At 40.2% G+C, this 24,895-nt stretch overlaps 1 protein-coding gene across 1 annotated transcript in view; it reads left to right on the top strand.

Moving 5' to 3' along the window:
* Window positions 1–14,785, top strand: part of LOC124722522 (toll-like receptor 7) — an 82,608-nt gene extending 67,823 nt beyond the window's left edge. The window contains exon 3 of the mRNA XM_047247672.1: window positions 14,287–14,785. The gene's annotated coding sequence lies outside the window, so the exon portion shown is untranslated. The remainder of the gene's footprint in view (window positions 1–14,286) is intronic.
* The last annotated feature ends 10,110 nt before the right edge of the window (window positions 14,786–24,895 follow it).

The following is a 24,895-nucleotide window of genomic DNA, read 5'->3' as shown; positions in this document are numbered from 1 at the left end:
TGAAGTAAGATGATAAAACGCCCACTTTCCGTAACGCCCACTTTGGCTGTGGTTGCCCCAGATAGAGCCTCTTCTGGAGGGGGAGACACCTCTTGTAACTTCCCCCATATGATAATGGCCCTGCCGACTCGAGTGGCACTGCGTACGTTGCGTTTGCAGGCAACATTTTATGCTAGTTTAGAGTCCAGAATTACATCGGATTCGTCGCTTTCCGATTGGACAGATAGGAGGATTCGAGGTTTCGTCACCACAAGCTTTCCCATTATTCGATTATAGCTCTTTTTATATGAGTTTTGCAGTGCGGGTCATTCCTTCTTATTGGTTTTGCCTATTACTGTTGGCGGGCTACCCAGCATAAAATAACTTTTTACGCTTTCAATAGAGCATACTGTTTAGGGAAGCTATATCTCATTATTTTATGGTGTGAGCCGGCGCAGTTGTATGTGGTTCAAATGGCTCTGAGCAGTATGGTACTTAGTTGTATGTGGTAGAGATTTGGTTAGACTCCCATCGCCCTTTTTTGCAAAAATACAATGCTAACTACCTCAAATACACCTGTTTAATTCGAACTCGTCCTCCATCTCGTAACTGTCATGTGGATGAGGCTTTAATCCAACCCCCCTTTCTCTCTCTCAAATATTCTCCAACCCACCCAGATTTTGGTTTCTGTGCTATGCCCTTACTCAGTTTAGTAGAATCTTTCCTACCCCTTCCAACCTTCTTTTTCTCTCCAATTTAGTAACTGTTAAACTGAATTGGTCTTCTGTCTAAAACAACACCAAATGGCAACTAGACGCTAATTCATAACTTTCGTTTCTGTTTTGTAACACGATGTTCTTTGGCAACTGTTTTCTTATACTAATGCTGTGTCTGTTGAGTCACTTCCATTTCACAGATACGCCATACAGCAATAAACGTACGTCACCATCAGAACGTTTCATTCGACCTGATTCAGACTGCCATTGTGTTGCAGGTGTTTGTAGAACCCGACCTGTCCATTTTTTTTTCTTCGAAACGTGGCAACAGTGCTAAAACACTGTACCAGCTGAAATAGGCGGACGTGCTGCGATCACCAGGAATTCCTTGAATTTAGTTTTGTCAATCCATCTTATGATTTTTTTGTTTAATCTCAGTCCCTGCCATCGCTTTCGGCTATTGAGATTCTGTCTTTCAAATACGGCTATATGCCTTTAAAACACAAAAGTGTTAAATAAATGCGTAGGCAGATTGGGAGTTCTGTTCAGTTTGTAGCACACTAGCTCTAAGAAACTGTACCACAAATATAAAATAAAGGTTGCCATCTGACAGGCAACTTGCTACGATTTTAGAGCTGTTTTCCCTTCCTGTTTCCGATGTTGAGTGAAATTAAATGTGAAGCCTTCATACGTTCGCCGCCACAAACTTTAAGCGAATTATTTAATTATGACATCATATTCCTGTTTAATTAAAAACCATCATCGGTAATATGTGCGGTGGAAATTGCGTCGGATGATCGATGGAGTGATTTCGCTTTTTATTAACAGAAAGCTAAACAGTTTACAGCACAGTCTACCTGTAAGCTGATGGCGGATCCGCAAACGTTCCAAAAAAAGAATATTGCCTTTAACAATGAATAACAGCGAAAGAAGATTCGCTCTGCAGATTGTGGTAGAGTGGCAGACATGTTTGTCATTAAAGCCCATTTGGAACGGTTGCTGATGAGTTATATTCATACCTCCCGCACATCTTTCAATGTTGTATGTTTATGCATCTATCAGCTACTGGAAGCTAAAACATACTTAGCTAGACTCGTACTAAAATTACGATTGTCCGTTCATTGATGCGAAAATTTTAGTGAACGAAAGAAAAAGGAAAAAGTTCGTAGTTTAACTTCCCATTGATGTCGATGTAGGCAAAGGCTGAACACAGTATCGGAATCAACATGCATGGAGAAGTAAATCGGCTGTTTTTAAGGAACTACCCCGACGTCTGACTTAGGTGATGTAGTGAAACTACAGAAAGACTAAATCAGGACGAACAGACGAGCATTCGAACTCATTTCACCCCAATATGAGGTTTTTATGGACCATTAAGTATTGCCTCTCTGTTAATTTATAAAAATAAGTTACAACCGAAGATTTCTGCCATTTCAAGGCCCGTATTATTTTCTTTCAGTGCAGCTATATTCCGTACACTGGTCAAAATATTTGGCGCCCTGTATTTATCTATGGCGTTTGTAAGCTCTTAAGAACCCTCACATTGCCCAGTGTGATTTGCTCTTATTTCTGCAAGTGAAGGATGAGCGCTAAATGTAACGATTTTCGGCGCGCGAAGATCTAGAGTCCTAATATATATCCCATTAAATACAATCCATCTGCGTTACATATTCTCCAAATATTTTCCTTGATCACTCATCTCTTCCTCTGAGTATGTATGCGAAATCGAATTCTTTTTAATTACAAAAATTACAAACGTCTCATTCAGTTCGCCGTCTACACAGCGAGGAACCTGGCTTATGATACAAGAGAGGTATCGTATTATACTCTTGCGGTCAAACGAACTTTGCCCCACGTTCGATAAAACCGTGCACCTTTAATATAAACAGAAAGCCCAATAATTTACCGAGTTTCAACATCCTAGTTGTGTCGAGACAGTTGTTGCATTTGACGGTCGATGTATCGATTCAGTAACTCAGATCCTCCGCTCCCGTGTTTCTGTATGAATACGACATTTTATTTTGAACAATCAAGTCTCCAAGTGTATTATAAAGGCTGGTGTCAGACAAAGGTTGTGTCATACGGAGAATACTTAAATTATTTATCCATTTATTTTCTTCTGCAGCTGACTTAAACTGACCTTACAAAAACACACACAGAAATTCTCCCTCAGGCGAGGCTGTGCAACAGTAACTGCCTTGACATGTATACTGGAGATTTGTAATTTGAACTATAGTCCGTCCATTATGATTTAGGCTTAAACACACTGCATGGATCACTTCGCAAGATAAATTGTTCATACCGCTTGGAAGGAGACGGCGTTGTCATCCTCCCTTCCTTACCGAGATCATTATTCTCCTCCGTATGAAACACTTTAACGATGAATTTTAAACACAGAGTAATAATGAAAGAAGCGCTAACACAGAGGACGTTCTTGTTAACAGTCACCATATGATGATACTGATTATATATATATATATATATATATATATATATATATATATATATATATATATATATATATATCAAATTAAAATCGTTCTCTTAAATAGTGACTTAGTATACTGACTTAGTGAGCTTCTGTTTCGGAGTCGAGTGGGAGTGTTATTAACTAATGTGGCCTGTCTTCTTAATCAAGTAGATGGCGATGGTGTAGTGTATACTATGACATTCTACGGATAGTTCTAAATGGGATGCAGAAACTGTACTTAGTACAGCGCTAGTCGTTGCTAGAGTAAAACGAACTGTGCTTAAATCGAAGGTTTGGCTGAGTACGACAGTTAGTTACTGGTCCATCTTTCTTCAAAATATCTATGACGATTTGTTTGGATTCATGTGTGCAGTGTTATTCATCTTTTATTCTTATCCTGAGAGAATAGATAAAGAGAACCGATAACGTAACGATGGTACTCTGCGTTCTAAAGGATACGAATAATTGTGTAAATGATATGCATGTGAAATAATGCTGCTTACATATATAAAGGCTATAACGACAGATTCTTTTTTTTTTGTGAGTCAAAGGTTACTTCGAATGCACCAATAAAGTGAGAATTCGTATTTATTGCTGACATCCCTTGAGAAACAATGGGTTGATACAGCTGATGTCAGTATACTGAAGAATACACACGCCAATGCTACAGCATCCATTGGATTACATCAGGAAGATGTGAATATCTGAGATAAAGAGGGTTCAGTGAACGACATTATATAGCACAAAAATTATACTCTTTAGTCATAGAGAAAGTTTCCGATTCTTAAACTGCAGAACTTGTATGTAAAACCTTTATTTTGCTTCTGACGACGTACTATTTCCCTATAGTGCAAGTAACCTCCAAAAACGAATGGAATAAATTGTAAGCACACCTGGAATTCAATTACAATAAGACTAAAATAAATTATAACAAACAAGTCGGAAAGAAAATATTAAAATTAGTTATATGTTTATAGAACAAGTTAAGGAAATCTTGTATTTGGAGCAGATGATCAGTTGAAAAACAAATCAGCAAAAGAGTGAAAATGTCCTGAAGTTTCTTTAATAAACCTCACAAAATGATCAAAACTAAGTTTATGATGTGCCTGGAAAGAAATTTTATAGTTGGTTACAATGGGACGTAAGAGAACTATTCAGAAACTCAGGATCACTCAGCACGTGGTGGACAGCAACATATCTGGAATTAATAGGAGCCGCGAGGGTAGCCGCGCGGTCTCAGGCGTCATGTCACTGTTCGCGCGGTTCCCCCGTCGGAGGTTCGAGTCCTCCTTCGCGCATGGGTGTGAGTGTCGTCCTTAGCGTAAGTTAGTTTAAGTTAGATTAAGTAATGTGTAAGCTTAGGGACCGATGACCTCAGCATTTTGATCCCATATGACCTTACCACAAATTTCCAATTAATAGGAGAGAAAGGATCGCAAACAAGTGGACGAAGAAACAGACTGGAATAAAAGATGTAATTATGGCCGTAATGAAAATGAAATGGAGCTTGGAAGTATATGTAGCCAAGACAATGTGTGGGTAATGGTTCAAATGGCCCTGAGCACTATGGGACGTAATAGCTGTGGTCATCAGTCCCCTAGAACTTAGAACTACTTAAACCTAACTAACCTAAGGACATCACACACATCCATGCCCGAGGCAGGATTCGAACCTGCGACCGTAGCAGTCACGCGGTTCCGGACTGAGCGCCTAGAACCGCGAGACCACCGCGGCCGGCAATGTGTGGGTAACGTACAAAGGAAATTCTTTGATGGATTCCAAGAAATAACAAAAGAGCAACACGATAACCAAATTGAAGGTGTGTAAATGTCATTAGGAAACATGGTGGCATAATATGGTTGCGTATATCTGAAGACTGTAATACGTGGACAGTGAAGAGAAAGGTATTATCCAGCAGTGGATGACAAACTGCTAATAATGATTATTATGAAGAAGTTGATGATAAAATGACTTCTTGACACTATTTGCTTTTGAACTCAGGCTTAAGGATTATTCGAACGACGTAACCACGTAACCAAAAGGGGTATTCCGTTGACTACGAGACACCGAGTTCTCTTCCCGCGGCGGGGGATGTCATCGAAATGACTTTCCGAGTCCCAGTTCGTTTCTCTCGAAGTTCCCTTCCTTCCACCCACTCAGACGCATTAAATCTGCGTTAGTTCCGTTTAGGGAACACCGTGAACATTGGCGCGACGCCGTAAGCTATTTCGAAATACGTTTTACTGCTTGGCGTGTAATAGACCATTACCGCGCGGAAAAGGGTGCAACAAATGCCTACGGAGAGTAAGCTGTACATCTTCGAAGAGGCCGGTAGCCGGCCGGCATGTAAATGGGCACGCGTTTTGCACGCGATCGCGCCCTCCCCCGCCTCCACCCACGCCAAGACGAATGGCGGGCGGGCACGTTGCGAGCCGGCTGCCGGAGCCTCGGATACGTGTGCGTCGCTCGTTTATTCAGCGCCGCTGTGCTAACTAACGACCAGCCGCGACGCTTCCGCAGATATTAACTACGACCACATGTGCTGAAGGCAGTTCCGCAACAAATTCATCACCGTTCGGCGTTAGGTCCCACGTTAATCGTATCTAAAAGACATGTAGGAAAATAGCCATACTCTCACCTTTAGATCGTACCAGCATTCTATGAAGTACCATGTGCGCCACTATTTTTAACGCCGGAAATGTTTATGGCGATGTTACCAGCGTACTCGGGTTAATGAATATATAATCGCAGATTTCAGCCCAAACGACAACGCCTAATGCTAGGAATTTCTCTTAATCATTCTGTCTGCGGAGTTTTATTTTATTACTACATAACTGCAATCGTTGGTATTTGTTCGCATGATATTTTATTCCATTAGTTGGCCATCTGTCGGTTTTCATTTGTGCGTTTCCACCACTTGAAGTACTAAACGCACTACACGTGTCATTGTCGATTGACGTACTGCGTTATCAGTTTCATACTTCGAAACTTTTAGAGTAAATTTAGACGTAGTGTTGTTCATTAAATTCTGCTGTACATATTCAGCATATCACAAAAAATAGTTTCATTTTGGTAACTTATTACTCTTCCCATTAGCGAAACGCAGAAGAATTGATTACGATGTGAAAAGTCATCACTACATTTACATCGTATTAAAAGTCAAATGAAAACCACAAATACCATTTAATACTGCAGTAAGACTGTAAATAATAACTTGCTGAAGTGTGGTTCTGAAGTGTAAACTCATGTTTGGATGAAAATGTAGGAAATAATATTCATTTAAAAAGATGAAAACTGTTTACGAACTTGACAAACAGATTAGTAAGAAAAGCGGCAGTATTACACACACTACTAAAGATGTCTGCAAATAAAGCGAAGCGCCTATGGTCTAAATAAGACTTTTTTTATATTCGTAAGAGACGGTATGCTATATTATCTGTAAAACTGCGAATACGGAAGGGAGACTAGAAAACCAAATACACAAATTGAATAATGGCGTTTTACAAAAACCTAGGAAACCGATTCCGGTAAAACAGTCTGGTATACAAACATTGTAATAGCAGTCTCTTATTTATTTCAGAGACGAGAAATTTTTTGCACAGTGAAAATACTTCGGTTATTTGTACTCTTAAATACTTTTTGGACGTTGTACTTAGAACAACACGTACTAAAAATTTGGCGCTATTGCCGAAGTATTCATGGTGAAACCGTAACATCAGAAGAGGTAATCCAATTCAAGATTTACATATCAGAGTCCGAAGGTAAGAAGAATTTATTTTCAAGTTATCAGAAATATTGTAAATCACCTTTTGAAGGTGGATTAATCCCCGACGAAGGAATGAATTATCCTACACCTGTTAACTTTAAATGAGAAATGAGGGACGAAAAACCACTGTGTTAAACTTAATACAGTGTGAAATTAATGTTGTAACATGAACGACGAAAAATATACCAATATCAAAACTGGATCTAATTCATTTGTAGAACGTAGCAGGGCTCTCGTAGGGAACGTTGAGTTTTATTATTTTTAAGTTCGGGTCTCTTGAGTAATAACTGTAAACGCGGCGTCTAGAAGTTAACTCTTGTTCAGTTCAGGCTCCTTATCTTTCAGTAGGCTAGGTTACATACAGGAGGCAGTTACTGTACTCTATTTCTGTACTGTAATATGATAAAGAGGAGCATTGATGTTTCCACTTCCTTCCTGTGGGGAAAACACCGGATGGGGTCCATCATGTGCACTAATTACAATTGTAAAACCAACAATGAATGTCACGGAGTAATTTATGAAGGAAATCCTACAACTGAAAAGATGCAGTTTTTGTTCTCAGGGTGTGTCGTGTGAAAGTCTGAGGCTCGAGAAAGGCGAACGTGGAGGATAACGTATAGGAATGTTATTTGTGAATATGGCAAATTTTGATATATTTTGTGTCTTTGTCTATTCGTCTCAAAACAAGTTTCCAGAATGTGATTTGCGCCCACGACGCGCACAGTCACACTCGTTGTTGCTGCGTTTCAGTAGCTGATAATAATTGCTGTTCAGAATCCGAGGACTACAAATTACTCTACACACATCAGTCTAATTACGACGTTCCATATTGCTTTTAGCCAAGACCTTTCATGATTCAGTTAACTTCTGCTGATTTTTACTTACTGTTTGTAATAAATATGTTGTTTTCAGAAAGTAATAAAACAGAAAACAAGTAAGGCAAAAACAATTTTTTTTCAAACATGCTTCAATGGCCTGAATCATTTCTTACGTTACTTTGAATTAGCTTCCGCAACACTAGTTGTTTTCTCTTCAAGGAATTACACGGATATGACATTCCATGAAACTGTAGCATCACCTGTACTACGGTGTTCGGCATCAGTAATATTTCCTATCGCTGCGCAAGTACACGACTTTCATCGCATGTACGAAGTAGAGCGCAATACCTAGAGAGAGAGAGAGATCTGCGCTATTGCTGTTGCTGCCGTGCTCGTTACAGGAGAACGCGTATTATGTTTTATTCGGTACTTTGGTACATCGAATGTATAACGTAAAAAATTGTGACGATATGTTTCACTGTTAACAATGAAGGGATTAGTACGAATAGAGGCTAGTTGAGAAGTTCAGAGTATAGCTTATGTTGCACATTAGTATTGCTTTTCCAGAATATGCGTAAACTGCTGTAGATGAAGCATTACTCAGCGTGTTTCATGCGATGGAGATCGTGCATATTGGACGTAATGTCATGCTGCTCTTCTTGCGGTAGCACTCACGATATCTGGGCGAATACTTTGATCACTCTGTCAGCAGCCGTGATCAATAACATGCTGGCAGCCTCTCGTTCATTACTTCTGCCACAATTTTGCCTCCTTGTGGCGTACATTGAACCGACGTTCTTTGTGCTGAGACCAATAAATTGCAATAATTTCGAATCTTGCTGCCACTGTATAGTTTTTGATATCATAGTATTTTCTGGAGACCTTATTTGTAACGTATTATTTATATTACGAAACAGGTTTTTGCTGTTCGTAACTAAAACTTCGATAAAACCCGTAGTAAAGCACAGTAGGTGCATGTCTTTTTAGAATGCCATATCGATGATTGATAAGATCTCTTTTATTGTCCATTCGCTGTCGGAGTGTGCGAGTGATTCGCGTTTTGGAAATGCGCTGAGTTTACAATTCAGCTGCACAAGGAAAGACGAATCTGAAACTTGAAGAATAGATGATAGTTGCCACTGATGATGGTGTAGCTAATTGCACAGCGTATATTCCTCATTTCACGATTTAACAGATGAAATGAATTTAAGCATGCTAAAATAAACAGCTGTCTGAGGACATAATTATGTTTCTCATTGTCAGTTGTTATCGCTGTAAATTGCACACCGCATCAGACTTCACAGCGTTTCCTGTGAAGACAAAATTACGTTCCACTTTGCGGCCACCACAGACAACGGCATCCAGGGCCATTGTCTGAAGCCGGTACGGAAGTTAACATTGTGAAGAGATCTACATAAATGTTGCCATTGAAATGGTCCTTCGTGCGTTTTCCAGGTCTTTCAAAATTACAGTAGTCATATGTGAGCACTGCTGCTTTTAGTTTGTAGCCGAACTTGAGAAGTACCGTACAGAAAAGGCCGTAGTCATTATATCATGAAATTCGTTAATGTTTCTTAGTTTCAGGTCAATATAATTGTATTTGCTCACGCTTTAAATTCCATTCTGACAACTACATACCTATAAAAATCATCTTGTAATTAGCAGATGTGTTGTGCCTTGTGTAGACTGTTCGATGCTGTATTCGTAAACTGGAGAACTGATACATGGTACTGAGTCCAATTAAGTATATTGATTTTTAAATTAAGTTGAGGGCGTTCCATTCGGAAGGAAGCAACCTGTTCTTCGCCATCTTTGCACAATGTGAGTTTCGTCGTTTGTTGTCGTTTCGCATGTCTGTGGGCGCTTTGGGATGAATATTCCCTGTAATAGTGTTCCCATGCTTTATCACCTCGTTGCTTCGCAGCACAGCTTGCGCGCACGCAGTGGAAAAGCCGGCTCACATTTGACCAAGTAGTACTTGGAGAAGAAGGCTTAAGCCCGCGTAGCTGGATTAGGCAAAAAGCTGCGGCGCCAGCGCGTGAAATCTGTTTGTTTTGCTGGGTGCTGATGTTTGCCAAGGCTGCTTATACACCGTGCAACACAATAAACAAGCAGTGCTTGCGCCTGTCTTACGACTCTACGCAGCTGCCTCTCAGCCGAATATTGTGTCTTCTTGTTTAAGTGCGCACCAAATAGCTACACTGAGTCGTCCGCCAATCGACTTTTCGTACGGTGTTAAAGATGTTTGTTGAATATCAGCAAAGTGTTGTCTTAAATAGGAAGAGTGGTATTAATTGAATGGTACGAGTGCAGTGCAAGTGCCTTTGGTGCCTCGTTTACAAGTAAGCATCGTGAGAATTCATAAACGAACACACTGGGGTTTTTGTAGCTTACTGTTTTATAGCGACAGGTGCTTGCTTTGCTATAAAGAACCATCCTGTGGTTTGGGGAATGGATGGAAAACCTAACTCTGGTGCTCCGAGGTGACATATAAATTCCACTTCTCCGAGGTAACTCTGGTGGTGCGTATAGGAATATGAGGGGCTGTTCGAGTACTCAGTGCAGTAGGAAACTAGGAAACATCCTAAAGCATGTAAGTGAAAGACGCACTGGGCTTCTGTACGTGTTAACCTTCCTATAAATATGCTTATTCTCCAAAAAACACACTTCAGTTGGGCGAGCTACAGCCCCGTGTTGTCTTTTAAACAATCAACATATTTCTTCAAAGCTTTGATCGAAACACAGAGCCTTCCTTCACTCTTCAGTTTTGAAAAATTAAACAAAAATTATGAAAATTTTCGTTACAATGTAATGTTTTAAGTAAATGCATGGTTAGTTTCAAATGCTACACTGAAGAAAATATTACCCTTTACCACATAACACAAGCGTCCAGCTATGTCACTGTATGTGGATATCATGCATAGTTTTTGTGTACATTAAGTGGAAATGTTACGTCGGTCTTACCTGTGTCAACAGTACCAAAGAAACCTATACAGTGATAAAGGACCTTACTAGATATGGTACAACAGAACTGAAACACGTTTGGAGAAAATAAAGAGAAAAGAAGTAGCAAGGCATATTAAGACTTCTCGTGCTATCTGATGAGTATGTCGTCACACACTCTGCACACACTCGTACACTTCAAGAATGGCGAGCAGCACGATGCGTTACATTTTCAAAGAAACCATCCTGGTTACCTTAATCGGCTTAGGGAAAACACTTAAACGTTCATTCTTGGCGGCTGGGTGGAATATGAAACGAACTCCACCCAAATGCGCCAGAGCCTCATAAGCTGCCTCGCCCCGTGTAGTGAGAAATGAACTGCTTTTTCCTCAGTGTGCTTACTACAAATAATTTCTTTTGTGTGCTTAGACTGGACCCATAGACTTTGGGGAAACACATAAGAAATGCTTTCAAACTCGTTCCGGAAATCTGTGCTCTACAGTCTGTATCATGCATACATGTCACGCTGTAGCAACTTAAGCACTAAACATAATCATAAGCAGCTGTACGGATAACGCTTTCTATGTGATTTAACAGTCCTTAGGCATGGCTTAAGAACGAACACTTCCGAATGTTCCCGTAGGTGGCACATCTTGATATCGCCTTTATAAGATTTTTAAAATTTTTCTGTATTTGTTAAATGTGAAGCATCTGTATATTCCCAGTAATACCTTTGAACCAATTCATAGCGTTATAACTAAAATAGGAACCATAAGTGTGTTCGAAAGTTATGAGAAGTGTAAAATATATGTACATGAGCGAAGATAAACTTCTTTTCCAAGATCGCTAATAACAAACTTTTTTCTCGATAACCGGTTACGGTAATCAAAGTGTGACTATATGCTAAACATTTGTCTTATTATTGAGTATCAGGTATAGTATACAAGAAAAACAAAACGGTAAAACAATATACCTCAACAGACAGATTATTGCGTATGTCTTAAAATAGCAGTTAAATTATTGTTTCTCATGAATGGGCAAGTACGTAACAGGCTTAAAGACCCATGCATCGACATATCAAAAGTAAAACGACTGTATACACTGTTATTCACCACATACATCTGTCTTATGTCACTCACAACAGATCACTTCATTGCAGCCAGGGCGCCGCTAATCTGGCAGGTGGTGACCAGGAAGGCTAGGCATTGACAATTGGACCGATAGGTAACATGTTCTTACTTAAAATCATTTATGTGATTACATACAGCGAGCTAACTAAAACGTGGACGAAAATAAATCTAATAGCGTGTTTATAAAATTATCAATTAGTAATTAAGGCAGACTCTAAGAAAATTATTCATATAACGTTAATTACACCATGTTCCTACGCCGAAGCAGAATTTATGTTTGGTACAGTTACCACAAACTAATTGACTGTAGATTACTTAACAATTGACAAAAACCATAGACACACTTACAAGGTCATTAAAATACTTTGAAAATTTTTTAAAAGTTTTAGAAATCATAAAAATGCAGGGGTAGAAATTACAATCTGGGCTCCATCAGTATTATTAAAATGGCGGTGTAAACTGTGGTTACATGCAAAGCAACAACAATGTACTCAAATTATAACATAGTAAAAATATTTATTATAAAGTGTGGAAATATGATTATCAGTTGGACTTACACAAGGTCATTTGAGCAATCTGGGCTTCTATCACGTCATTTAAGCAGCCGTGTAAACTAGGGCTATGTCCAAAGTAACAACAGTGTGCTCAGATTGTAGCATAATAAAAATCAAAACAAAAAAATTAAAATATTATTATAAAGATGCGGAGAAACAGTTATCAGCAGGGCTTACACATGCCTTTTGAGTAACCATCCATGCTGCAGAAAAATCTGAGTGAAAACCACATAAGCCAAAAAGGAATAATTACAGCAATGGTGGAAACACTAGTTCAGCGTGGTAGCATTAGATCGACGGTGTGATCACCTGCTTCCGAGATACAGTCTATCCATACACTAGTCACATTATAGCGTGATTGCTAATAACGTGGAAGAGCTCTCAACTCGTGTTTTAAAAATTATTGCCAAATAATTATTATTTGCAGAAGCTACAAAAATTATTCTTGTAGCGCTCATTGCGTAATGTACGTATATGAGGCTGGATTAATATTTGATGCAGTTATTGCAACTGATATATAATAATACACATTTGGTAATTAATAAAACGCACAGACACCGTTATAGGGCGATTAAACATAAACAAAAAATTTTAAACAAATTTCTTATACACTCCGAAAATTGCAGACATAATGTTACAAAACGGACAGCCACGAAGTCTTTTGAGTAACTATGTACGCTGCGGTTATAGTCTGAGAGAATCCTATGTAATCACATAATAAAATGAAAAATAAATGTTTACATAGTTTCCTTTTTTAAAAAGGAGGAAGTATAGTTACAAGCGGGGCTTACATAAAGTCATTTAGGTACGAGTCTACGCTGTGATCAGATTCTCGTCGGGTCTTCAGCCGGCCCAAACTGTCATATTTCTGCTGTCTACCTGTCCGCCATCAACAGTTATCGGCGAGAGTCCCTTAGCTTTCCTCACCTAATAATGGCGGCCCCGTCGACTGTGGAAATATTGTGTGCAGATGACAGTTCGACCCTGCTGAAGACATGTCAAGAATCTGATCTGTTAATACGCCGGGAAAGTCTACGTAGTTACAATCTACGCTGTGATTACATCTAAGTGAACACCACGTGAAAAGAAACTACAGAAACAGTGGTACCGCACTTAATTCAACGTGGTGGCGGGAGATACGGGATGTCATGGCCAACCTCAGCGTCACGATCTGTGCTTACCAAGTGTTCTCTTGGGTCTGCTGCTTAAAAGTAGAATATCCAAAAGAGTAAAAGATGGATTAAGTCAGTGAGTAGTGTACTTCCGACGCCAAACAAAAGCACCACAGCGGAAGGGTGGAAAAAATCGAAATACACAATAACACGTGTGCATTTCGTTTAGGTTTTTATTACTGCTTCCTTTTCAATACCTCCTACACGCGGTATGGCGCCACTCTGAAGTCAATCCACGAAAGGAGTGCTGGAAAATCAACTAGTATTTCGCCCGTGCATGCTTTTCCAACTAAACTAACTGCGAGATATTTTTGGTCTGATGTTTTTGAAAGACAACACGTCTTTAAATAGGAAGGAGCAAGCATTTCATGAACGAGCCGTCACAAGGAGACTTTGCTTACTGAAAACACAAGCCTGGCATCCTCGTCTAAGCATTACTTTTTCTTTTACAGATCTTGTATGAATGAACGAACGTCATTAACGTTCTTTGTGAATGTGACTAACTTCTTTTTTCTCCACTAACAGGCCTGAAAATACTTTCCACGCTGGCCAATCGGCAATCAGCCTTCTTAGAGAAATACTCCCGTGTTGCCATTGGCTCGAACACAAGCATCCCGCTCTCTTTCACTAACAGCCGAGTGTGTGACACTCCTCACTCTACAGCCATTACTAATATGTTTGAGAAGTGTAGTGACCGGCTGGAAACGGTAGATTTAAAATAGTGCACCTTGTTGGCAGGGATCCAGGAGGTGTCGGCCGGCGCGGACCAGGGCAAGCTGCGACAACGTCGGGGAGCAGCGTGTGCCGTGGTCCTCCTGCATGTTAACCAACAAACTACGCTGTGATATTAATTTTATTATCTATTCTTGAAATCTAATTGCCAAATGTAGCTCGAAGAGACTTCCTTTTTTTACATTTTCCTCTGCAACGTTACTAGTGTGTGATTATTGTGTATTATTATTTGTAAATACGTAAAGTGAACATGTGAGTGCTGTATAAATAGCGCTACGATATTGCTAATTGTTTGTCGGTTGTTTCCTTCATATTTCAGCCGAATTCTTGCATTCTCTCTGTAAAGAATAAATTTCGCAATTACTAAGCAGTATTATATGTATGATGTGCTGACTGAGTCATGACTTGTCGCTGTAGTGAATGTACTTTTGCATTCTTGAGCGTTTGAGTGTTTTCTCCCGACTGAATATTACCTGTATTTGTTTTCATTGTCAATAAATGTGTATGCTTGTCTTTTATTTAATAATATTATATCTTTATTTTAGCTATCTGAAGCAGTTGTTACTCCCATGATCTTTTAACCGTAATATGCGATCACTCTGATTTTTATTGAGCACCAATTCCATTCATTTCTGTTATGGTGGCAAAGCTTTCGTTCTTGCTATCACACACGTGGGTTACACTCCAAAACCTAAACACGAAAAGAAAAAGGTATACGAGATGAACATTGATGTCTTTTATTGTTTCACTGTAACGTCGACATGCCCCGTTCGTTAAAAGGTACTATGTCCATCAGTACCTTTGGTTCTACGAATACTTTTAACTAGGAAAAAGAGCAGAAAATATACACAGTTTATTTTTTGGCTTCAGCAAATTACCAGTGATTATTTAGGTAGTAATAGATGGTCTTGACTAAAAACAGTACATTTTAGAAGTCAGTATTTCGGGATTCTCCGGCAAAGGCTTAAAATGCTATTGCTACGATTCTGTGGCAGAGGGCACAGTAATATCTTTAACACTCGAGCAGGCTGGCTAATAATAATCTTTCAATTAACCTAGACACTCCTAGTAATCCATAAACAACTTAAGATAACGAGATAAGGTTTTGCACATATGACAGCGCGCCAAGAAGTATCTTATGTGCTCAGTGCTCTTAATTGCACTGTTTATAGAAATATTCAAAGAAATATAATATTAAGTGCTATTGTGTACATTTTTCACATACTTCTAGAGCCATTTAAAAGAGCATATGATTTATACGACGCCTTTTTGGATGTACAGTGAAACGTTTTTTAAGCAAAAGCGAATATGGTGCCAAATATGAAGTCCCATACTGACGACACTGCAAAGCGTAACGGTTAACGGGATGGGGGTTGCAATGAGAGGTACCATTAACGTACTTCTTTAGCTTTTCACGAAAATTTCACTGTATACTCTTGTACTTCTCTTTACATGGCTATTCTTTAGGTGGTTTCTCCAGTGTCCTTTACGGACGTAAATGTTTCCAATTGGCGAAACTATAATTGATTAATCTCATAAAACAAAAACGTTATAAGGGTTAACTACACTGAAAAATATCATCCGGTCGTGTGGGATATTAGAGATGGGGCAGCATGACGCCGGACAGTAAGTAGACATACAGTAGCAGAGAATCCATCAACAACGATGTTAGTTTGAGAACTACAGTGCTTTACTAGAATTTCTCATTTTGAAGATAGTCTGACCCTTTATGCCCTGATCTATTCACTAGGTCTCCGAATCACGATAGAGCTTATGTTTTGCATGTACAAGTCATTCACAAAAGTGAAAAAAACCTATAGGTGACAATGAAACTAGAGCAGTAAGTTGACGAAATCCGAATATTAGTATTTATAGTCTGACACTTATTAGCTAGGATTTCACAGTCTCCTATTAAATGTTTCGTTGCTTTGGCATTAGTTTGTCTCCACATTAATGTTATATCCCAACTGCACAGCGAGAAAATAATTATAGATTGTCTGTTGTAAAGTGTCCGGACACCTATTAGTGGACATTAATATGGATTGTGGCCGCGCTTCACCTTTATGATGGCTTGAACTCTACTAGGGACACTATCAACGAGATGTCTGAGTATATGTGGAGGGAGGCTGTCCACTCTTCCTCAAGAACCGAAAGCAGAGGAGGTTGTGAATTTGGAAGCTGGGGCTGGAGCGAAGTCGACTTTCTAACGTGCCCCAAGGGTGTTCCATTGGATTCATTTCGGGACCCCGCGCAGGCCATCCCATTACAGGAATGTTACTGTCCACAAACCATTGCCTCACATATACTGTATCATGACAGTGTGCATTGTTATGCTGATGCGAACCATTATCGCCTCCAAAATGTTCCTTAACTTAGTACAAATGCCGCAAAATATATTCATATTCTGACGCCTTTAGCATTTGCTTAATGTACCACCACATTCACTGCGTTTGACTGTTGGCGTTACAGGACGTGACAAGTAACGTTCTCCAGACATTCGTCGAACCAAAACGCTAAACATCTCTTCAAGTGGCGCTTAGCTCTGACTACAGATCTCTGTAGCTTATGCGGGTCTGCTCGGCCACTGTAGCCCATTATTTTTAATCCCATTGTACCCCAATTCCTTTAATACCGTACTCACAGTCATTGCACTAGCTGGACTGCTCGTATCTCACTTCCTTTCACTGGCTTCGTACAATTTCTTACACCCAACTTCCGCAATGCTCGACGGTCCCTGTTAGTCAGTACATGAGGTCTTTCCGGTCTCACTTCAGCTGTGGCAGTTCCTTCGCGTTTCCACTTCACAATAACATCACAGACAGCCGACTTCAGCAGCTTCAGAAGAATTGAAATTTCCCTAGTGGATTCATTCGGGTGGCATCCAATGACTAGTCCACGTTCGAAGACCGAGAGCGCTCTTGACCGACTCATTCTGCTATTACTGCTTCTCTATTGACAACGCTATATCCCTGCCTCCTTTTATACTGCCAGGTCCACGTCTCGTCGCATCTAGAGGTCATTTCCGCATTACATAGTGGTCTCCGAATACTTTTGATCAGATAGTGTATGTGAGTAAAGTGTAACGTGCAAATTCTATGATTTTTTGCAGTTCAGTCCACTTACTACCACAGATCGTAACTGAAAACTGTAGTGTATCTTCGAGGCACCACTGAAAACAGATGTTCACTTTTACTTCTACCCTCGAAGCATGTCAAGGAAACCAGATACACGCCGTCACTGAGGCGGCGGAGTGAACAACAGCAGCTGTGCAACAGAACCGCTGTTGTTATGAATCAGCATAAATCCACTATGTTGAATCATTTTCCACAGCTATAACGAACGGCCCGATCGGTGACATTTTCTTCTGCGTAGCTCGCCGGCCGCCAACGACCAGGTATAGTCGGAAATCGATTGAAATCTTTTTTTCAGGATGCTCTCCAGACATACTAATAACGTTTCTTTCTCCGACAGCTTTATTTTTACAGTGGATGCAGCTGTTGCTCAGAGCGTTGCCAGCATTATACATACAGTTTCCCATGCTCAAACTTTTTCCCAGCTAGGGCGATGGCTGCAGAAGCGTAGAGAGGAGCAGAGCAGCGCCATCACTGGAAGACGACACAAGTTTCCGGTGCACGGTCAGTTGATATACACAAAAGCGGCCCCTCGTTCCACTTAGGCTATACCTCCCGTCGCTGTAGATACAGCAGTTGCCTTTACCTTGCAGGCTTGGCGAGGAATGCAGGAGACGACATCCACATAAATACCAACAAGTGGCACATGGAACACTGGTTTTCTCAGTGAATCGATAAAGTATCACAAGCCAGTACTTCCCTGCGTTATGAAATGTTATTTCTGCGAACACGTGTCAAGTTCAAGGGATGTTTCTGCATTTCTAAAACTGCACTGTTGTCCTGCTTATCAGTATTCTTCAAGCCTTGTGAGCGGGACTTCAAGCTACTGTCACATTAGAACCCCCCTCTTAGACTTCATGTGTTTGCTGAAGACAATCAACAGTGTTGAGAGACATCCTACATCTACAGGCCGTTTCACAATTCATGTTACACACTTATAGAGGTTGTAGAGGGGACTTGGTAGATCAAGTTTTACACAGGAACCCATGTCCAGAAACGTCATCCATCGACACTAGATAGCGTCAAAGTTATAGGTGCAGACACCTGTAAATGTATGTATATACAAAATGAAACCTTAATGATGTTATAAACTTTCTAGGATGATGGAGGAGGATAAACGTAACAATTTGACGTAAGAGCCTGTATAATGGAAGCGAACGAGTCGAAAATTATAAGCCAAAATCATTGTGATCCCTCTGACAGCGGAAAACATGTGCTGGTACTGTTGTTTCTAAGACTGTGGGGTAGGCAACTTTCAGAGGTGGCAGTATGGATGAAAACAAGGAAAAAATGTGTAGTAGACAAGGGCTCTAAAATGCATGCCTTAAGAGCTTTGAGCACTTGTTCAATAAAGGAAATTTGTTTCACACTAACGAAGGTGAACAAGTGCCCATAGTTCCGCAGGTATACATTTTAGAGCCCATGTTTACCCGGCAGTTTTTCCTTGTTTTGGTCCATACCTCTGAAAGTTACCTGCGCTGTAATCTAGACAACAACAGTACCAGTACATGTATTCCATTGTCAGAGGTATCAGAACAGTTTTCGCTAGTAACTCTCGACGCATTAGAACTTCTACGTACCCGCTCTACAATCTCTAGAAGTGTGTAACATGAATTGTGAAACACCCTTTATAACAACAGATGTCCGATTCATCTGCGTCCTTTGATTCACATTATTTCCTTTTCTTCGGTTATGCCTCTTCTGTATTCGGGAAGCAACTTATGTTGCACTTCGTGTCCACTACAGTTTCTAAAGAGACACTGCCAATTTAAGTTTGGGCGGGACTAAAAGTCCAATGGAAGCTCGACATTTTCCATGAAAATCTCGCCGTTACATAAAATTGTTGCGTTTCGATATTATGAGCTTCAATCCGAAGACTGGTTTGATGCAGCTATCAGTGCTAATCTGATCTGTGAAAGCGTCCTTGCACAACTGCTGCAACCTATTCGAACTTGTTTTCTGCAGTCGAGCTTTGGATTCCCTCAATAATTTGTACACCTACACTTCTCTTCCTTACCAAATTTACGATACCTAGGTGCCTCTGGATGTTTCACATTAACCGAGATCAAAATATGGAATATATTTCATTTATTTTCTCCCGCATGTGATTCAGTATCTCGTGATTAGTTGTTCTGTCTACCTATCGAATCTTCACCATTCTTCGCTAACACCATATTTCAAAACCTTGTAATTTCTTCTTGTCTAAATTGTTTGCTGTCCACATTGAATATGTGGACAAGACTACACTCCAGACAAATACCTTCGGAAGGTACTTAATAACATTTAAATTTATACTCGATGCAAAAAGTTCTTTTTTTTTCAATAACGCTTTTCTTGTGGTTGTTAGCCTGTAATTTATGCCCTCTATACTTCGGCCTTCTTTACTTATTTTACTGCCCAGACAGCAATAGCCATCAATACTTTAGGTTCTTGTTTCCTGATCTATCATTCTCCACATTGCCTGATCTAATCCCACTACATTCCATTACCCTTGTTTTGCATTTGTCGATATTCACCTTATAACTTTTTTTCAAGACAGTATCCATTGGGTCCAACTGTTTTTCCAAGTACTTCGCCATCTTTGAAAGAATATTAATATCATCGGCAAAGTTCAAAGTTTTTATTTCTTTTCTTTGAAGTTTATTCTTCGCTTCCGGTAGTGCGCGGACTGGATAACATCACGGATTGGGTAAAACATTTTCTCAATCCCATCCCAACTACTGACACCTTCAGTATTTTAGAACATTCCAGCAGTAAGTGTCAAAAGCTCTCTACAAATGCTACAAACATATGTTTTCTTTTCTTCAGTCGTAAAACAGGAATAAAATCCTTTTTCCCTCTTGATTCTTATTAATTCACTGAGAAACACTTTCACACTGATCACGTATTAAAAACTGACAGCATTAAAAACCCGATGGCTGCAACTTGATAGCCCTCCAACATATTAAAAGTATGTGATTTACCAGCTTAGTCATCGACATTAATCGTTGGTCGTTCCTAAATATCCGTACATACATCGTTTCATCCCTTGTAGGTGAAAGTACAATCTACTTCCCGAAAAAATTACCAACCGAAGTTGCACTTCGCTTAAGACACTTGACTGGCAATCGGAAACGTCGGCTTCAGGTCTCTAACTTGAGGTTTTCCACGTTTCTTAAAATCTTGTAAGGCAAGGCCGGTTCTATTCAACTCGGACGCTATGCTTGTCCATTCCACGTTTGTGCTCAGTCTTCAATTACCTTTTTGGCCGATGGAGCGTGCGGCTCTAACTTCCCTTCCTTCCTTCTTCTGACATGATTGTCAGTGACGTACAACGCTAGAACCAAAGTAATTGAGTTGTCTTTCTCTGCTTATGGGCTCCATAGAAATGTTTACACTTACATAACTTTAAGACATCAGTAAAAAGTATCAAAACCGGTCTGTCTTAAGCACTATAGTGATAGGATAGGATGGTTTCTGAAACGAAATCCTGTGCGATACTCGCATCCTACGATTTAGTTTTCAGTTTAACTGCAGTGAATGAATCTTGTCCGGAAAACACTTGTAGATACACAGACTCGGAGAAGAAGTATAAAAACCGATACCAACACATTATATCTTAACATCACAGCGTGAAACTTGTAAACGTGAACCACTGCGATGAGGTTACTGATTTTTAATTTTCGAATTCTTGAAACTAATTGAAGTTGGAACATTTCATTTTTGAGCAATTTCCAAGAGAAACAATGTGCGCAAATGAAGTATGAAAAAATTTGTTGGCAGACGGCAAAAACTAAAATACATGCCTTATTGTGTGAAGAAAATACCAAGTACATAGGGGATCATAATATTAAACCTATGCGTAGGATAAAATAGTGTGCTAAACTTGATTAGCCTATGATTAGTACCATTACTTCAAATTATTTAAGTGATTTGCAGATTTCTTCTGGGTGTTTGCGTTTTAAATAACTTGGGTACTTGAAAGGAAAACAAGTGGCGGTAAATGTTTCGTTATTGCCTTTGAGCATAAGTCATCATTAAATAGTAATTCAAACGCTAATAGGGAACTACACCGGAAAGAATGCTTGAAGGGACAACATACTGATGGCACACTGGGACACATTCTATCAAAAGAAATGAATAAGGTAAACTGAAAGAACGAACAAAGTAGTGAGTATCCACAAGGCAACAATGGGCAGCATAAATTCAGAAGCAAGATACAAGATGAGACATAACGTTGTATGGAGCAGTACCCCTGGGGGCTAACGGAGATCAACAAAGGTAAAATGCTGGGATTTATTTGTAATCATTTTCCGGACCAGCTGTGTGAAGTTATGCGTCTATCCTTTCTGCAATCAAATTCCGCATACTTTTATAACGATTTACAAATAAACTTCATATACCTTTTATTACACAGAACGTTTCACAAATACACTGAAGTTCTTGTCATGTTCTGGGTTGCCACAACTTTGGCGGTCTCCCAAATTCCTCAGTTTGTGGTTCTTACAAATTCTGAGCAGCTAACTAGAAGTTTAATCCAGACTTAAAAGTAAACTTAGTGGCATTACAGTCCACACAGATTTTTATACTATCGTCCGTTGCTACAGCCTCTGCATTAGACCTGATCGTAGAGCAGCACATCTACATCATACTCCTTAAGCCACTTAATGGTGTGTGGCGGAGGGTACTTTCGGTACCACTACCTGATTCCTCCAACCCTGTTCCACTCGCGAATATCGCGTGGGAGGAATGATTGTCGGTAAGCTTCTGTATTGGCTCTAATTTCTCGAATTTTCGCCTCCTGGTCAATACGCGATATGTATGTGGCGGGAAGTCATATACTGTCCGGCTCCTCCTGATATGTGCTGTCCCGAAATTTCAATAGCAAATCTCTCCGTGATGCACAACGCCTCTCTTGTAACGTCTGCTAGTGGAGTTTGTTTAGCATCTCCCTTACGCTCTCTCGCCAGCAAAACGATCCCGTGACGAAACGCTCCGCTCTTCGTTGGATCTTCTCTATCTCCTCTATCAGTCCTACCTCATAGGGATCCCAGATGGATGAACAATATTCAAGAATCGGGCGAACAAGTGCCTTATCAGCCAATTCTTCTGTGGATGAGTTACATTTCCTTAAGATTCTTCCGATGAATCTGAGTCTGGTGTCTGCTTTTATCACTGTCGCCGGCAGGAGTGGCCGTGCGGTTCTAGGCGCTACAGTCTGAAGCCGAGCGACCGCTACGGTCGCAGGTTCGAATCTTGCCTCGGGCATGGATGTGTGTGATGTCCTTAGGTTAGTTAGGTTTAATTAGTTCTAAGTTCTAGGCGACTGATGACCGAAGTCGCATAGTGCTCAGAGCCATTTGCACCATTTTTATCACTGTCTGTTTTATATGGTCATTCCACTTAGAGTCGCTCTGGATAGTTACGCCTAGATATTTTACGGCAGGCGCTATCTCCAGCTATTTGTCAACAATATATAGCTGTACAGTAGTGGATTTCTTTTCCTATGTATGTGTAATATGTTACATTTATTTACGTTCAGGGTCAACTGCCAGAGTCTGCACCATTCATCAGTTCTCTGCAGGTCGTTCTTGAAATTCTTACTACATTCTGGCGTTGCCACTTTGTATAGAAAACTGCATCATCTGCGAATAGCCCTAAAGAGCATCCGATGCTTTCTACTAATGTTGCGATATGCGGTCAACATACCAATTTTCCCGGTACATTATGTCGGCCTACGAAACCGCGGCCGATTCTTTTCAGTTAGTTCCTCAGTAGTCCACGTGAGGCAGTGGCGCAGATGTCATTTCGCATACCATTCCAGAACATTGTTTTAGGAACCAGCTACACTTAGCTGATGTTTTATTTATCTATATTTAATTTTTTCTAGTAACTCCTTTCTCAAGCGCTCATTCATGTGTACTGCCAAGATGTGTAGCAGTAGTCTTGCCTCATCTGCACGAAAAAATGAAATACAAAGGAATGTACCAAAACCAGACTATAGGTGGGAAATTTTTATTTCCAAACGTAATACTTTATTAGCTACGACCCCGTGAGTAGAGATCTTCTTCGGAAGTGATGGAGAAGTTTATTTAAGAATACTCGACAGTCACAATGACTGAACCTCGTGTTTCTTAGACATGTTGATCGTTCAGCCCAGTACCAGCTTGATACAGACATACTCAGTTGAAATATAAATGTGAGTCAAATGACAAAGGGGCAGACAGAAAAAAAGTAAGAAGTAAGTGAACTGTCAGTAATTTCAAAAGTAGTCGACATAACGGTTAACACATTTACTCCACTGTGAGGCCAAGCAGTCAGCGCCTTCATGAAAAACATGTGTGTTGTTGCCTTAGGAACCATGATTGTACCCATGTGTGCACATGTGTACACCTCTTCGTCCGAAGCAAATCAGTGGCCACGAATGTCTTTCTTCAGGGCTCCAAAGATATGGAAATCGCATCGGGAGAAATCACAACTGTGTGAGGATGTGTAAAGGGCTCGCCAGCGAAACTTCGGCAGCGTAGTAGAAACAACTTCGGTAACGTGAGGGGTCCGCCCAGCCTTCTTTTGATCTGTATTTTGTCATCGTGTTTATACACTTCTTAATGTAAGTATTGCTGCTGTTGTTTCGTTTTCCCCGCTGTCCTTCCTTCTTTTCTCCTGATTTGTGTACTATCTATCTTTAATGCGAAAATTAGTGTGCCGGCCGGAGTGGGCGTGCGGTTATGGGCGCTACAGTCTGGAACCGAGCGACCGCTACGGTCGCAGGTTCAAATCCTGCCTCGGGCATGGATGTGTGTGTTGTCCTTAGGTTAGTTAGGTTTAATTAGTTCTAAGTTCTAGGCGACTGATGACCTCAGACGTTAAGTCGCATAGTGCTCAGAGCCATTTGAACCATTTTTTTTTTTTTTTTTGAAAATTAGTATTCGTAGTGCATATTGGCATATTCGAACATGAATTCAAAGAAATATTTCAAATCATGTCAACCTGCTAGTCCATATGGGCAACACCTCATTTCTTTTTTGTGACGTTTATTTTTACATTCAGATGAAAAGTACTAAGAGTTTCCTTTTTAGGCTTCGTATGTTGTTTCCTCACAGTAGGTCCATGGCGCTGAAATGCTGTTGGTTTCTAGCCTCATGAAGGCACTGAACCAGAGTTTTGCTATTATCCATGTAGTAATAAAGTTTCCCACGCCCCTCCCCTCCTCCCTCCCACTCCCACCCCTCTCTACTACTGCGTACTCTTCACGCATCATTCCGTAGTCGCTTTGAATTCTGCATCGCCAGATTTTTAAAAGTTCTTCTGTATCTCCAGCACTTTCGCTGTGAGTATTTTTTTGAGTAGTGGGGAAGGCTTCATAGAGTTTCCATCGCAACTCCTGCATAATGTGCTGGCTTATATCTGTAAACCCCACATTCCCAGGTCTCTTAAAACTCCTACGTTGTCAAGTAGCATTTTGTAATCTGTTCTTCATCTGACGGCATCTGCTAACGTTCCAT

This window comes from Schistocerca piceifrons, chromosome X (assembly GCF_021461385.2).
Source record: "Schistocerca piceifrons isolate TAMUIC-IGC-003096 chromosome X, iqSchPice1.1, whole genome shotgun sequence".
Lineage (NCBI taxonomy): Eukaryota > Metazoa > Arthropoda > Insecta > Orthoptera > Acrididae > Schistocerca > Schistocerca piceifrons.
The sequence above is the reverse complement of the archived record's forward strand: the minus strand, read 5'-3'. Positions and strand labels throughout refer to the sequence as shown.